The sequence below is a fragment of the Populus nigra genome, chromosome 1, assembly GCF_951802175.1.
Source record: "Populus nigra chromosome 1, ddPopNigr1.1, whole genome shotgun sequence".
Lineage (NCBI taxonomy): Eukaryota > Viridiplantae > Streptophyta > Magnoliopsida > Malpighiales > Salicaceae > Populus > Populus nigra.
In genome coordinates, this window is record NC_084852.1 from 30625852 (window position 1) to 30642473 (window position 16622).

A 16622-nucleotide genomic window follows, 5' to 3' on the forward strand; every position below is an offset into this window, starting at 1 on the left:
CCTGTGTTGGTATGCTCATAGAGAACTATTTGTTCCCGATGAGAGCATAGAAGAACAGGTGGTTGGGTCAACTTCTAGTGCTAGCAACATGCATGAAGTTGGAAATGAGAACAGTAATCCTTACAGGAATATGGTTATGGATGCAATGAGAATGAGTGAAGGTAATGTCAGGGAATGTCCAATCGTAGAAGAAGAACCTAATGCAGATACAACAAGGCTTTTTGATTTGTTGAGAGATTCTGATGAACTATTTATGGGATGGCTGCACGAACCACAATAAATTATCAACCGTAGCATAGGTGTTCACCATCAAGTCAGATCACGGGTTGAGTGGGGCTAGTTATGACAAGATTATTGAATGGGCGAGAAGCATTTTACCTAAAGAGAACAGGCTGAAAGAGAACTTCTATGCTGCCAAGTCCATGATGAAACCCCTCGGTTTAGGATACCAGAAAATTGATATATGCCCTAACTTCTGCATGTTATACTATCTTGAAAATGTTGAGATGACCGAGTGCATGACATGCGGGCATTCCCGTTACAAACCCAGAACTAATAGAGGGAAGACTCTCGTGGCATATAAAAAACTTAGATACTTCCCAATCACACCTAGACTGCAGAGGTTATTCATGTCACCAAGGACTGCTGAGCACGTGACATGGCACCAATCACACGATGCGGTTGATGGAGTGATGGTTCATTGCTTGACTGCTTTTTATGTTCGGCTTGTTTTAACTCGCAAGTGCACGAGTGTGCGATGTAGCAATTAACTCGGTAAGATCGAGGTCATATCCATAGAGAGCTAGATCTGGAAATTAAGCTAGGTAACAAAAAAAACTCAAAAGAAATTAAATTAACAATAACTTGGTTGAAAATGATTGATGGATTTGTTTTCAAAGATGAAAAAGTGTAAATAGATTTTAAATGACAAGAAAAAGTAAGTCTTGGTCCAAATCAATTTTAATGGTGATGTATTGGTGATTCCTTCAACATATATAAGATAACTCAACCTAATATCAACGATGGTGATATTAGATCGAAAGATATTACAATGAAGTTTAAAAAGATGAAGATTGATTATTGCTTAAGAATGAACAAGTATTTTCATATTAAGTAAGACATTGAATCAAGCAATCTCTATACCAAAACTAAGGTTTGTGCATAAAAATTCAAGATTATAACATTACCTAAATGATTTCTAAAATTTCTTTGCAATAATAAAACATTCATGAAGAAAATGAAAAGATAGACATTAAGATTCATTCATATCTTAAAGAACTCACCTCAACCACCATCATCCTTGATTTGGATCCAAGAAGAAGATTAGCCAACCATGATTATATATAATAACACTTTAATAAACATAAAATAACTTGAATCAAACTGAAATAATGAGTTTTACAAGCTAAAGAACCAAAATCTATAAAGAAGAACACAACACAATTTTAGTAAAAATTCGGACACAAATCTAACTCTAACTTTGGACAGCAATTCGACCCTCTTAGAAGCCTCCTTTGGAGATGTCTATTAGAGACATATTTATAGGCCATTCTGTTAGCTTTCCAGATCGTTAAAGAACAGCTCATTTGGACATCTGAGTCAAATGTTATGGGCAAAACACCAAAAGGTATTCTGGAAAATCAAATCAGGCCAGCTTGGAGAACACTTTGGTGCACGTTTTTCTTCCTCCTTTGTGAGCTATCTCTTTCTTCTTTCTGACCTAAAATAATGTGAAAATGTCCCCTCCAGCTTTCCATCCATGTGCTTTCCCTCTTGGGTCAATGAATTACCCAAAATAAATCAAATGTTATTTGGACATGTAAGATCATGGATTGTGCTTGGGCTGATTTAGAGTTGATTTGGGGCTGATTTGGGGCTGAATTTAAGCATCAAATAAGGATACAAATGTACCTATTATTTGGGCTAAGATTGACATTAAAACCTTGAGTGTTTGATGGTTGAAGTTTGCACACAACATAAGGCAAGTTTGGGCTTGAAATAGATCATATGATATTCTTTTCTAGAATTGGAATAGAATTGATTTTTGGGGCAAATTTGGAGCACTTATTTGAACCAAGGTTTGCTTCAATCTTCAACTAAATTCCTCTTCAATTCTTTGTTCCGAATTCTGACATTGAATTTTCTGAAATAATTCATTTAAGCTCCAAAAACCGATCGAAACATTAAAAGAAACTTCATTACTAAAAAGCACATCAATTATTATAAAAAAACCCAAATAAAAACAATAAATACATATGTAAAATAAAAGACTTAATGATACTTTTGATGCACAATCATTCATCCTTCTGACGGTGAAGCCTGGAAACACTTTAACAGTATGCATCCTCACTTTTCAGCTGAATCAAGGAACGTGCGTCTTGGGTTGTGTACAGACGGATTCAACCCATTCGGGTCATTTACTGCTCTTTATTCTTGTTGGCCGATCATACTGATAGTTTATAACTTGCCACCAGGAATGTGTATGAGGCTGAAGTTCATGTTTTTATCTATGGTCATACCAGGTCCGAGCAGTCCGGGGCGGAATATAGATGTTTGTCTTCGTTTGTTAATTAATGAATTGACGCAGTTGTGGTCCTCCGGAACTCTGACTTATGACATCTCGAGGAAAGAGAATTTTGTTATGAGAGCAGCTTTAATGTGGACTATCAATGATTTCCCACCTTATGGAATGGTTTCTGGTTGGAGCACGCATGGAAAGCTAGCATGTCCATACTGTATGGAGAACAACAAGACATTCACGCTAACAAACGGGGGTAAAGCTTCTTTTTTTGACTGTCACCGTCGTTTCTTGCCACATAACCACATGTACAAAAAAAACAGAAAGGATTTCTTTGTTGGCAGAGTTGAAAATGATGTTGCACCCCCGTGTTTTTCTGGTGAAGAATTGTTTGATGTTGTGTCAGAGTACGGTGAAATTGTGTTTGGTCTCCAATCAAGTAAGCATAAGTTTCCTGGTTTTGGTTTGACCCATAATTGGGTGAAATGAAATATTTTTTGGGAGCTTTCTTATTGGAAGACCAATCTTCTCCGCCATAACCTTGAAGTCATTCACATTGAAAAGAACATGTTTGAGAACATTTTCAACACCGTCATGGATGTAAAGGGGAAGACAAAGGATAACATCAAGGCTAGATTGGATATATCGTTGTTCTGTAACCGTAAAAATATGGAGTTGGTTTGTGATGGGTCATGGGTCGCAAAACCAAAAGCAAGCTTCGTGCTAGAGAAAAACGCACAACTACTAGTCTACAAATGGCTTAAGAGTTTGCGTTTCCCCGATGGACATGCCTCGAACATATCAAAGCTGGTTAATATGGAGGAATGCAGATTATATGGAATGAAGAGTCATGACTGCCATGTGTTTATGCAAACACTCATCCCATTAGCTTTTCGTCATTTCTTCAGAGATATATGCTCCAGCAAGTTGAATGTTGATCACATTGAAAGGATTGAAAAGAATATCGTCGAGACAGTATGCAAACTTGAGATGATATTCCCTCAATCATTTTTTGACTCAATGGAGCATCTACCCGTACATTTACCGTTTGAGGTAAAAGTTGGAGGACCGGTCCAGTACAGATGGATATATCCATTCAAGAGGTTAGATATTACATGAGCTATGTAATTTATAATTAAATGTTTTTGTTTTTATTTTAATGTTTTTAATTGATAATTTTTTATTAATATATATATATATATATATATATGTATATACATGTACTTGTTCAATCTTAAAAAAAAAGGTTAAGAACAAGGCGCATGTTGAGGCGTCAATATGTGAGGCCTATATTGTTGAGGAGATCTCAACATTTATCTCATACTATTTCGAACCTCATTTAAGGACGAGGATAAACCGTGTTCCACTGCATGATGATGGTGATGAAGTGCCTTCAAGTGGAAACTTGTCAATATTCTCCAATCCTGGACGACCCACACCTAACTATGATGAGTTCAGACAAGCACACAATTATGTTCTATTTAACTATGATGAACTGAGACCTTTTATTAAGTAAGTAGATGTTCGACTTAAACTCTGTCAAGAGTGTACTATTTATATTTTGTGATACCATACACTCATATAATTTGGAACAATCTTGCAGGCAACATCGACGATACTTACTGTCCAATAACTCACAACTGACCGAATCTCAGATCTTTTAATTACAAGATGAACAATTTGCCACATGGTTTAGAACACATGTAAGTCATATCACAAACTCATTATCTCTTGCAATGTAATTAATTGTAGTCAATGTTACATAATATCCGTTTATTGATTATTGTTGTATTTAATTTACAAGCTAGGTTTATCAAATGGGAGGTAGTGCTGCTATTTCACTGTCTTTACTATGTTTGGGCCCTGAAAGAAAAGTCAAGTGCTATAACGGGTATTTTATCAATGGATATGTCTTTCATACTGAGGAATACGGGCATGAAAGAAAGACATACAACAACGATGTTTGTATTAAAGGATCGACTTCTAGTGAGTTTGAAGTTGACTACTACGATATATTGGAAGAGCTCATTGAATTGCAATATCATAGCGAGCAAAATAGAGTGTTTTTATTCAAATGCTATTGGTATGACACAACTGATAGAGGAATCAGAGTAGATCCTCACTATGGTCTCGTTGAAATCAACTCAAAAGCTAGACACCGCAACGTAAACGACGTCTTTGTTTTCGCAAAGCAATGCCAACAAGTTTATTACACATACACCCCTTCCTTTAGAAAGGACCGATCAAGAGTTGATTGGTTATTGATTAGTACTTAAAAGTGCATTTTTATCAAGGTTTTATATCATCATTTTGCACTTGAAGTATCAATAACTCTTTAACTAGAGCATATTTTATAATAACAAGTCTGTAATATAAGATAGCTTTAATTTATGATAAATGCTCATTTTAAATGCAGACATATCTCACAATTCAAAGGATTGATTGATGTGATTAACTATTGAAAGTGAAAGGACAAAGAAAAGGCGAAGCTTAGAAAGGAGATACCAATTCAATTCAAATTGGAACACTGTTCAGTTATTGGGTCATATCTGGAGCTGTAGATCTTGGATTTCAGTTTAATTTATATGGATAGAAAGATAAGAAATAGGCCTACAATGTTCATGAATAGTGGAAGACCCAAACCTGCCATTTCAAATCCAAAGTTTGGCCACAAAAGAGAAGTCAAAATCTATCCTGGAATCCAGCCCAAACACTGCTCAGAAGTTTACCCATATATGGAGTTCTAGAAGGCAACATGACGTGCAATTTGGTGAGTGGAAGGAAAAGACAATTTTCAACAACTTTCATGAAGAAGACCTGCTCAACTTCTGATGGTAACAATGACATTTCATCCAGACAAGAGCTTGAGGGCTATCCATCATGTCTACCAGCAGCACTACTCAGTATTTTAGCCATATCTCGAGCTCTAGTTATCCAAATGCTCTTAAATTTTATGGGTGGAAAGATAAGATGATTGCCAACAACTTTCATGAGGAACACTTTGTCAAATTAGGATTTCATCAATGTCAATTTATCCAGCCAAAATGCTTGAGTGCTGCTGTCCACCAAGTCCACTAAATCAATAGTTGGCCACTACATCAATAATCAATTACCAAATGAATAGTTCTAAATTTTAGCCTATAAAAGGAGGCATTTGCCATTCATTTAGGAATCTTGGTTCTTCATATCAAGATCATGTTCTTGCTCTCTCTTTATATTTTTGTAATACTTAAGTTTTGCTTTCATTAATCTCTTGTTCATGCTTTTCATTTCCTTTACTATACGTAGTTAACTTATATCATGTTTATGTTCTTATATTGTTTATTTATGTTTTTCTTCTTCATAATGTCTAGCTAAGTTAATTATGTCAAGGTGAAAAGGTTTCACTAATGGTGTTAGGATAAGTATAATATAAACTCAACGTGAACTTTAATGTTTATATCCAAGAAAGTTTGCTATTAACATGTCTTATCATTTTTATGTTATTAATTCTTAATACCGTGCTTGTTAAATGGTTAATCTAGATTTGTGTTGTATAACACTTGGTACATCAAATACTTGATCCTTCATAGTCTTCGGCCGACATCGTTATTATGAGAGGAACTTGATTTGTTGTCAACATAAGTTAGCATCATGAATACCTGATAAAATTTATAAGTATGGTGTTACGTAAATAAGATGATTAATATGATTATGTTGATAATTTATAAAGAGTTCATACTTTACTTATCTCTAATACTATTAGTGGATCCTCTAACATTGACATTTGTTTTTATCATTGTTTAATCTTCACATTTATCTTACATCTCAAAGTCCTCTTTAACTCATCATCACCATCACCATCATCATCATCATCATTGTTGTTGTTCTTATTAGTATTATTATTATTATTATATAATACACCTCCCTGTGGTTCGACCCTGGTCTTGCCGGGTTATTTATTACTTTGACACTCCTGCACTTGGGATAAGACATCAACTCTTTGATCGTGTAAGTTATCCGTTTTAAAAACAAAACCCAAGGGTCGTGTCAAGGTTGTTCAGGATGAGAATGAAGACAGAAGTGTGATAAATGAAGTCTTTCAAGCTAGTGAGTTGGTTGAACCATACCGAGTTGCTCCGTCGATTGACTTAGAAGAAAATTCAAATTTTTGTGTTTTCAACGATTGTCTTGTTGATGTTGACGCAGAGGAGTTGAATGTTGTTCTGAGCCCTACTAGTGGAAAAAAGAATGTTATTGAAGAAGATGATAACGAAATTGAAGAGTGCAATGAAGCTGATGATAACAATTCAATAGAGGACGAAGATGAAAATTCCGACTAACTAAACATGTTATAAAGCCTTATTTTATAAAGTAATAATTTGAAACATGAAATATTTATTCTTCTTTAATGGTCAGCCCTTGTTATTGTGGTGTGTGTGCTGTAAGATTGCAATTCAAGATTTTGTGATAGGGTTACATAAAAAAAAAATAAGAAAAATTTACGGTTTCATCGACGAGTATACTAACGGACTATAACCCATCGGTATTTCACAGAGAGTTGAAAAATATTTATGGGATTGTGCCACTTTCATCGACGGACTCACCAATGAACAATAACCCGTCGGTATTTCACAGAGAGTTGAAAAAAATTTACGGGATTGTGCCACTTTCACCTAGATTCACTGACGGACAATAACCCGTCGGTATTTCACAGAGAGTTGCAAACAAATTACAGGATTGTGCCACAATCACTGACGGGTGCACCGACGGCTTTACCGACGTCAACTACCAACGGAATAACTGACGGAGTTACGAACATCCTAAATAGCATGCATGTCTGACACGTGTTCGTTTGCATAAATACCGATGAATTTGCCGACATAATATACCGATGGATTCACGCACATCCCGAAGCGCACACATGTTTGACATGTGTCCATATGCACAAATACCGACGGATTTGCCGACGGATCGAAAAGTCTGGCAGGATTTTCAAACTTTTTTTGGTGCGCATTTCAATTAATTTCCGATGGTATTACCGACGGAATTTAATGCCACCGACAACAATTAATGTCCATCGGTAATTCCATCGGAAAAATTACCATATAAAACACCCCCTTCCCCCCATTTGGTTCATTTTTTTCTCTCGGCTCAGTTTCTCCTCTTCTCCATTTCTCTTCTCCTCTCTGGTTGCATTTGGCTTTTTGAAGAGATTTACCCCTATTTGGTGGTAGTTTTAAAAGGTATGTATTCTTTTTTCTTTATCTTTGTATTTTTTTATTTTAATTATGATTATTTTTTTTTGGTGTTCTTTGTTTTGTGTATTGTTTGTAGATAAAATCTTAAATTCAACACACTATTAAGGTAAGCATTTTTTATTCCCAAATTTATTTTGAATTGATATAGTGTTTTTTAGTTTTATGTATTGTTTGTTTTGTATTTATGTTGTTTTGTGTAGTGTTTTTTAGTTTTTTCATTTTATTTATTAATTTTATGATATTATTGTTTGTATTGCTATAATTTTTATTGTTGAATTTATGTTAAAAATGTTAATTTATATATATAGAATTACATTTAATTAGTTTATCTTAATTTAGGATATTATTATTTGTATTGCTATAATTGTTATTGTTGAATTTATGTTAAAAATGTTAATTTATATATATAGAATTACATTTAATTAGTTTATCTTAATTTAGGATATTATTGTTTATATGTCATTGTTATTGCTTGTTATTACATTTTTATATTTATGTGTACACGTTAATTTCTATTTTGAGGTCCATTAGGGTCGATCGTGTTAGGAATTATATTGATTTAGTTACATTTTGCTTTTGACCATGTAATTATTTATAAATTAAGAGTCTTGTCTCCTAAAACTTCAAATGTAATATTAATCCGTAAATTTGAATGTATGACTTTAATCTAATGTTTGTAACTCTAAGAACCAATTTAACAATGAATGTTCATAGTTGAAATTGATTCTTTTACTTGAATATCATTATATGATGTTATTGAATAAAATGTTGTGTTGATGATGATGAGTTGGGTTGAGATTCAGGATGATTGGATCGGGAAGTGAAATAAAATTGGAAGTGTAATATGATTTTGTTGATAACTTGGGACCCCCCAATATAGGGGAGACTCTGTCAATTTTTTTTTAAATAATCAAAGTTAATTATGTAATTATTCATATAAATTTGTGTAGATGCGTAGAATGAAATCTACAGCACGTTGTCAGAAGACGGTTGCAGCTAGTTCTTCTAGCAGCGAGGAGGACGTATCCTAAGGTGCTGATCACGGCAAGGAATCTACGCCAACTTGTGATGCTGCCTCTTCTAGCGCGGTTTCACAGCGCAGAAACGGTGTGCCTTCACAGCGGGGTCAATTCACCCGTAAGTAAAAAATAAAAAATAAAAAAATTATAAACTGTAGAAATAAAAATTTTGCATGTCTGAGGAAAATTATATTTTTGTCAATTTATTCACTGATATCAGGATCAGGAATTAAAAAAAAATGATCTAATTTTTTTTTCATAACTACGAATTTTTACCAACGCCAGAGTTGGAATTATTTGAGCTCAAATATTCATTGGCGCCAGAACCAGGAATATTATAAATAAATCATCATAGCATAAACTAATAAACGTTTAACAATTTAAGACAAAATCAGTAATGCAGTCTGCCTTAGGTAGAATGTTTAAGGGTGATAATATCTTTCCTTTTACATAACTAGTCTCGTACCATAGAATCTCTGTTGACCAATTAGGGTTTCTAGTGACCATAATACTAGATGGCGACTCCTTAGACAAGACATTTTTTCTAAAAGAACAAGATGCCAGAAATCTATTCTTTTTCCAATAATCGAGACAATTTTATGAGCCCTCGCAATGTCGGGTGCGACCGGATGCCCAATGAATTATAATTCACTTGTTACAGTAGCAAGTGAATTATAATTCACTGGTGAATTAAAATGCAAAAGGGTAGAGATGAGGGACGACTTACCTGGTGCAGTAAGGCATAGCCGGAGACGATGGCGCACTGTGCTGGATGAATGACGCTGCCTCCTCTTGTTCTTCCTCTCTTCTTCCTTCTCTTCCTCCTTTTCTTCCCTGGTTCATCCCTGTAACGTTGTGGTGCCTTTCGCCTACTTGATGCCTTTCCTTCTGCTTTCCTTTTTGCTCCTGTGCCCACGGTTTGCTTTTGTTTTCCAGCAGATTTTGTGATGATGAAGGAACCGAGAACGAAGATGACGGCTTCTATGGATACTGATTTTTGGGTTGTTTTCTGTAGGGATGAAAGTAATGGCAGAACCGATTCTCCTCTCTGTGTTGTTCCTCTGCTTTTCTTTCCTCGTCTGGATTTATTCTTTGTTCGACGTCCCCTGTGTTTTTTTTTCCTGTTTGGTTCGTGGCCTTTCTCCGTGGCCTCCTCTGTTTCTTTGAGAAGAAACAGGGGAACAAAAAGTCTGCTCTTTTCTTCTAGTCTCCTGAGTCTCCTTCCCTTTCTCTTCCTTGTTTGTGTCTCTGCCCTTTCTCTCCTGTCTCTCAGTTTTTTTCTTTTGTTTTCTCCTTTCCAGTCGCTCACTCTCTCTGTCTTCTTTCCCTTTTCCCCTTGGTTTTGCTCCTTTTTCCTTCTCCCTGCGCTCTCTCATCTTCTCTGGCTTTATAGCCAGAGAATGCCAAGCATCTCTACAATTGAAACGGCTTAAAAGCCATTACTGCAGAAACCATTCCTGTGGAAGGAGACGAAGAAGGCGACGACTGATTTCTAGAAACGGCGCCGTTTGTGTGATGGGAATGGCCATTTGTAATCTAGTCACTAAGTTCTGAAATCGTGTAACCAAGCCCCTGGATAAATTGTAATTGGACCCCTATATTTCGGTGTTTTTTACAAACTAATCCTTGGACTTTAATCTGTTGCAATCGTGCCCCCAATTAACCCCAAACTTTGCTATTTCTTCATTTAATCCCCTGATTGGATTAATTAAATTAATTCCAAGCTTAATTAAGTCTTAAAATTAATCAATTCTCCAATTAAAACCTTGATTGGATTAATTAAATTAATTCCAAGCTTAATTAAGTCTCAAAACTTATCCATTCTTCAATTAAACCCTTGACTTGATTAATTAAATTAATTCCAGGCTTAATTAGATTAATTCCAAAGTTTAATTAAACCCTAAAACTTCCAATCATATTGCCCTTAACCCAAATTTTAATTCATTCTTCATTTATTTCATTTTACTTGTTTTTATATCATTATTATTTTTTTATCATCATTTTTTTATCCTTTTCAATAAATAAAATAATAATAAAAAAAATAAAAAAGGTCAAAATTGGGTTATGACAGTTGCCCCCTCTTTATAATATTTACTATGCAAAGATATTGGAAAATTTCATTTTCCTTTAGCTTTGTATAGTAAATTTATAAAGAAAAGTAAATACAGAAAGAACCTTTGCTCTTTTTTTTTTTTAGTCTTGAAAACTTTGAAAACAGGAGATTGACATATGACTTTTACAGAGAGATGTTGAAATCAAGAAACAAGTCATTTGGACGATGACCCACTTTTTTTTTTGTTTTTTGTTTGTTTTTTTTTAAATGGATCAAATTGTTTTGGGCAACTTGCCTGATGATAAAAGAAACGCGAAAAAGGTTTCGCGAGTGGTCTAATTGTTCCAGGCGACCTGTCTGATAGTAAGAGTAAAACGCAAAAAGGGGAGTAAAACGCGAAAAGGGTTTCGCGAGTGGTCTAATTGTTCCAGGCGACCTGCCCGATGAAGAATAAAACGCGAGTGGTCTAATAAAAAGTATCTATGTAGAGACCTAGTCCAAATTCCCTCATTTGCATGCTCGAATTCCCTTTGGAATACCAAGAGACAAAACTATCCAGTTTCATCGATAATTCCGTAAACATTTACACATCACCAATTGAACCTATCCTCATTCAAAACCAATTCCTTGCCATGTTATATACACTATAATTTTGCTCAAAATACTTTCTAAGAATTAGTTTTTCTAATTTCATTAACTTATCAATCAACACTCTTCTCAACCCTCTCTAAGACCTTCATTGTTATTCCTTCATGCATTTCTCATCATTTCAATTCATATAAGCATACATCATCATGTCAAAGATTCAAATAAAACACCTTTCTTCTTCTTAAATCAATAGACAACCACACATTTAGTAAAGAGCTATCAAGTTTCTTTCAAAATTACTTGTTATTTCAAGTCATTTCAACCCTATTCTATGTCACAAAAATCAATTCAATTCAATTTCTCATTTCCCTTAAAATTCATCATAAACCCTAATCTCAATTTGATGAAAAAATCAATGAAAATTTAACAATTATTGTAAGAACTTGTTAAATTGATGTTAGGACACCTTATTAAAAACTAATAGAGGCTCCAATTGTTAACCAATCAAGGATTTCCACCTCTTCCTCCTTGCTTGTTGTTGCCACCACTTTCTCTTCACTTTATCCCCAAATTTCTTCTCTCAAAACACTTTGAATCTAAAAGATTTTGTTGTCTAAATCCTTTAGTATCATTAACTTTATTTTTTTCCCTTATATTTCTCTAGATTTTCTCAAGAATTTTCAAACAAAATGGAGTTTTTCCCTCTCTTCCTTCTTCATTCTCCATGGTCAGTCACAACAAGCCTTATACAGGCAATAATTTGTTAAATTTCCAACATGTCCTTTCAAATAGTATTTTTTTGAGTTATCAGGTATTATTTCCTTCGACCTAGTATATTTTTAACATTGACTTTCAACAGGCAATATCGAAATTCATTAATTTATACCCCAATACCTTTCTTTCCTTATAAATCACTTCCATTTAAATTTAATTCACATTTTGAATTTTTTTATTTATTTTTCAGCATTTTTCGCACTTATATTTTAAAAATTTATTTGCTAACCATTTTTTGAATTTCAAAGGTTTATATCCCTTCCCTTACTGCAAGTATCCAATCTCTAATTTTCATATTTCATTTTTTAAATTTTTTTAGACTCTTCTTTTTAGAATTTTTTATGGAACTCTTGAGTTATATCGAGTTTACATTTCTTAACCAGCATTACAAGCGATGATTTCGGATCAATTTTTGTATCCCTACCCTTAATATAATTCGTACATCATTCATTTATTTTTTTTTTAATCTAAGTTTAAACATTTCTTTAATTTTACATTGAATTTGCATTTGGGGTTTACATTCTCCCCCTAAAAGAAATTTCGTCCTTGAAATTTAGACTCATACCTACATCTTTGAATAGATGTGGATATTTCTCCTTCATATCTGCTTCCCTTTCCCACATCTTTTCCTCTATCTGAGTGTTCCTCCATAACACATTTACCAATGAAGCTCTTTTATTCCTTAACACCTTCTCACCCCACTTCAGAATCTTGATTAGTTTGGTTTCCAAGGTTAAATCTCCCTTGACTTCGATAGGAACCTGTGGCAATACCCTTGATGGATCTATCTTTGCTTTCCGCAATAGTGATGCATGAAACATATTATGGATCTTATCCAATTATGTCGGCAAATTCAATCGATAAGCAATAGGTCTGATTCTTTATATAATCTCGGAAGGACCAATGTATCTCGGAGCTAGTTTCCCTTTGATTTAAAACTGAATAATACCCTTCCATGGTGCCACTTTCAAGAATACCTTATCGCCCACCTGAAACTCTAAAGGCCTTCTTCGATTGTCTACATAATGTTTTTGGCTATCTTGAGCTTCTTTCATCCTTTTTCTAATTACCCTCACATTTTTTAGTTGTCATTTATATGTGAGGAAATGTCGCACCACGGACTGTTGGGATGAAATGCTTCATAAAAGGCCATACCAATTGTGGCTTAGTAGTTATTATTATACGTGAATTCCACCAAAGGCAAAAGATCTTCCTAATTTTCTCTAAATTCCAACACACAAGTTCTTAGAAGGTCTTCAAGAGTCTAAATAGTCCTTTTAGACTAACCATATATCTTAGGGTAAAATGCAGCACTCAGGTTCAATTTGGTGCCCAAAGCCCGTTGTAGACTTGGCCATAGCCTCCATGTGAACCTTGGATCCTTGCATGAAACAATTGACACTGGTACACCATGTAACCTAACCACCTCGTTTACATATAACTTGGCTAATTTACCACCGAATCTGTCATTCTCATGGGTAAAAACAAGGTAGATTTCGTTAGTCGGTCCACAATCACGTAAATCCATGGTGATGTCTTCCTATTTCCACTCAAGAATCGATAAAGGCTGTATTTTTCCTGCTAGCCTTTAATGTTCCATCTTCACCTGGTAACAAATCCCACAATTTGAAACAAATTCTGCTATTTTCCTTTTTTATGTTAGGCTACCAATAGTATCCCTTTAAGTCCTTATAAATCTTTGTACTCTTGGGGTGAGATGCAAAAAAGGATTCATAACCTTCTCTTAGTACTTCTTCCTTGAGTGCCTCAGTCTTTTGGTAGGTAAATCTGTCTACCCATCACCACCAACCCATCTGGTAACATTTGAAATGGTGTTTCAATGCCTTGGTCCATTTTTTCCTTTACTTTTTTCACTTCTTCATTCGTCTGTTGAGCCTTTAAGACTTTATCTCATAGTATAAATCAAATCTTTATCTGAGCCAATAATGACCCTTTCGACCCTATAATTACCTGTAAGTTCATCTTTTTCAACTTTGCTAGGTTGTCTTGCCCTTGTTCCTCCATTTTACTTACTGCTGCTTTTCCTTTCTAGCTTAGACAATCAACAACTATGTTAGCTTTTCTTGAGTGATAATCAATAACACAGTCATACTCCTTTGCCACATGTTTAACTCCTTCTATGACATCAAATACTTTAAACTCTTATGATTCGTAAAGATTTGAACTTGCGACTCATACAAATAATGCCTCCAAACATGAAGAGCAAATACTACCACTACAAGTTCTAGGTCATGTATGGGGTAATTCACCTCATGTGGCTTCAATTGTCTTAAGGCATAAACAATTACCCATTCATGTTGCATCAATACACATCCCAATCCATTTTGGGAAGCATCAATATATACCATAAATATTTATGTCCCTAAAGAAAGATCCAATACTGGAGCTGATGTGAGCTTTCTTTTCAACTTCTAAAAACTCTCCTCACATTCCCTTGACCAAACAAACCTAACTTCCTTGCGAGTTAATCGGGTAAGAGGAGATGCTATTGTGGAATTGCGAGTTAATCAGGTAAGAGGAGATGCTATTGTGGAAAATCCTTCAATAAATCTTTAGTAATACCTTGCCAATCTTAAAAAACTATGGATTTCCATCACGTTGGTGGGTCTTTCCCAATTCAAAATTGCTTCCACCTTCCTTGGATTCACAAATATCCCTTCTGCATAAATGACATGACCCAAACATACTACCTCCTTAAGCCAAAATTCACATTTATATAGTTTTGCATACAACTTATTCTCCCTCAAAACTTGTAATATACTCCTAAAATGTTGTTCGTGTTCCATGTAAGAGCTAGAATACACTAGTATGTCATCGATAAACACTACCACGTATGTGAAACCCTGAAAAATGAGTGATTAAAATGAATGGTTAAATAATAATAATAAAAATAATAATAATAATAAAATCACATATTGACTAGGTTTATGCTATTAAGCAGAACGCTCAATTCGATCATTAGATCAGACTAAAATTTTATGAGGAATCTCATAAGATATAGTCCTACATTCAATTATAATTTTAGGGCAATCCGAGTTCAGTAAGATATTTTAAAAATGTTAATAGTTGGATAGTAAATAACAAAAAATTTGTCAATGGCAATTTGGCAAATATTCTGATGAGCTGGCAAAGTTCCAGCAATTTATTCTCCCTTCTTTTGACGCTAGAAATAGAAACATAACAAAGAAATAAACAAGGGAGAGAAAAGAAGAAGAGTAAAGCACTTAAAATAAAATAAAAAATATACCTTGAGAGAAAGAGTAGAAATTGTGTAGAATCAAGGATCTAAAAGGTGTAAAACGCAAATCACTCCTTCAAGCAAGGATTTAAGAAGAAAACTAAGTGAGGGAGAAGGAAGAAGGGAGAAAAAGGGGTTGTAAGTCATGGCAAAGAAGAAAAGACATCACCAAGTTAGCTTTCAAAGTTCATTTTAGTGTTGGGTAATGAGTTCTAAGTTGTTTAAACAAGTTTGGATGGAAATAAATAGATTTAATGCATCGTTCTTAGGAGAGAATTTGGGGGAAAATGTGAAATTGTTGAAATTAATACATTTGTGATATGATACGTTGAAAATGATGCAAAATAATAAAGGATAGAATATAAAAAAATTAGGTGTTATGGAGACAACATTGGTCGGTCATGTTAGAAATAAAAGATGATGAACATGAAATGTAATAAAGCTTATGTAATTGTGTGTTGATGCATGAATGATAAAGTTGTATATAGGGATATAATAATATATGGAAAAAGAGTAAATAAATGGTTGATGTCAATGCATGTTAATATGTATAGGTAGAGAATTTAATGTATTTCAATGCAAAATATTGAAAAGAGTATTAAATTATATGTTCATGAACAAGTTAGTTTATTATGAAGGTATAAGGAATGGTGTGAGGATTTATTTGGATGATCACATGACATAGTTGTTTTGCCATGCTTAGTAAAATCATATATATATATATATATATATATATATATATATATATATATATATATATATATATATAAAAGAAGTTAAGGAGATATGAAAAGAAATAATTTAAGTATGAAAGTGTAAATCAATAAGGATTGAAGGTATTTACTACTGATAATAAAACGATGCATTTTAAGGGAAATTCAGTTAGGAAAATATGTATATTTGATAAGAAATACTAACGAAAGAATTAATTAGTATGATTGGAATTAATGTTGAGACGATAATTATTGGAATATATAATGTTGAAATATGTAACGTGACAATGAAATTATGTACGTGTTACAATTCTGGATATGCATATGCTAACAAGCACACCTTCCTTTTAATTATAGGAGGAACATTCGTGGCTGGAACTTTAGCGAAGTGAGCTCGAACACCTGGAGCTGCAGGTAGGTGTTTCGCTCCTTAACTATGTCAAGTTATTATAGTTGTT

General features: G+C 34.0%; 1 pseudogene; it reads left to right on the plus strand.

The window, feature by feature from the left end:
* The first annotated feature begins 2299 nt into the window (after window positions 1-2299).
* The window catches only part of LOC133681228 (uncharacterized), a 109779-nt pseudogene continuing 95456 nt past the window's right edge, over window positions 2300-16622 (plus strand).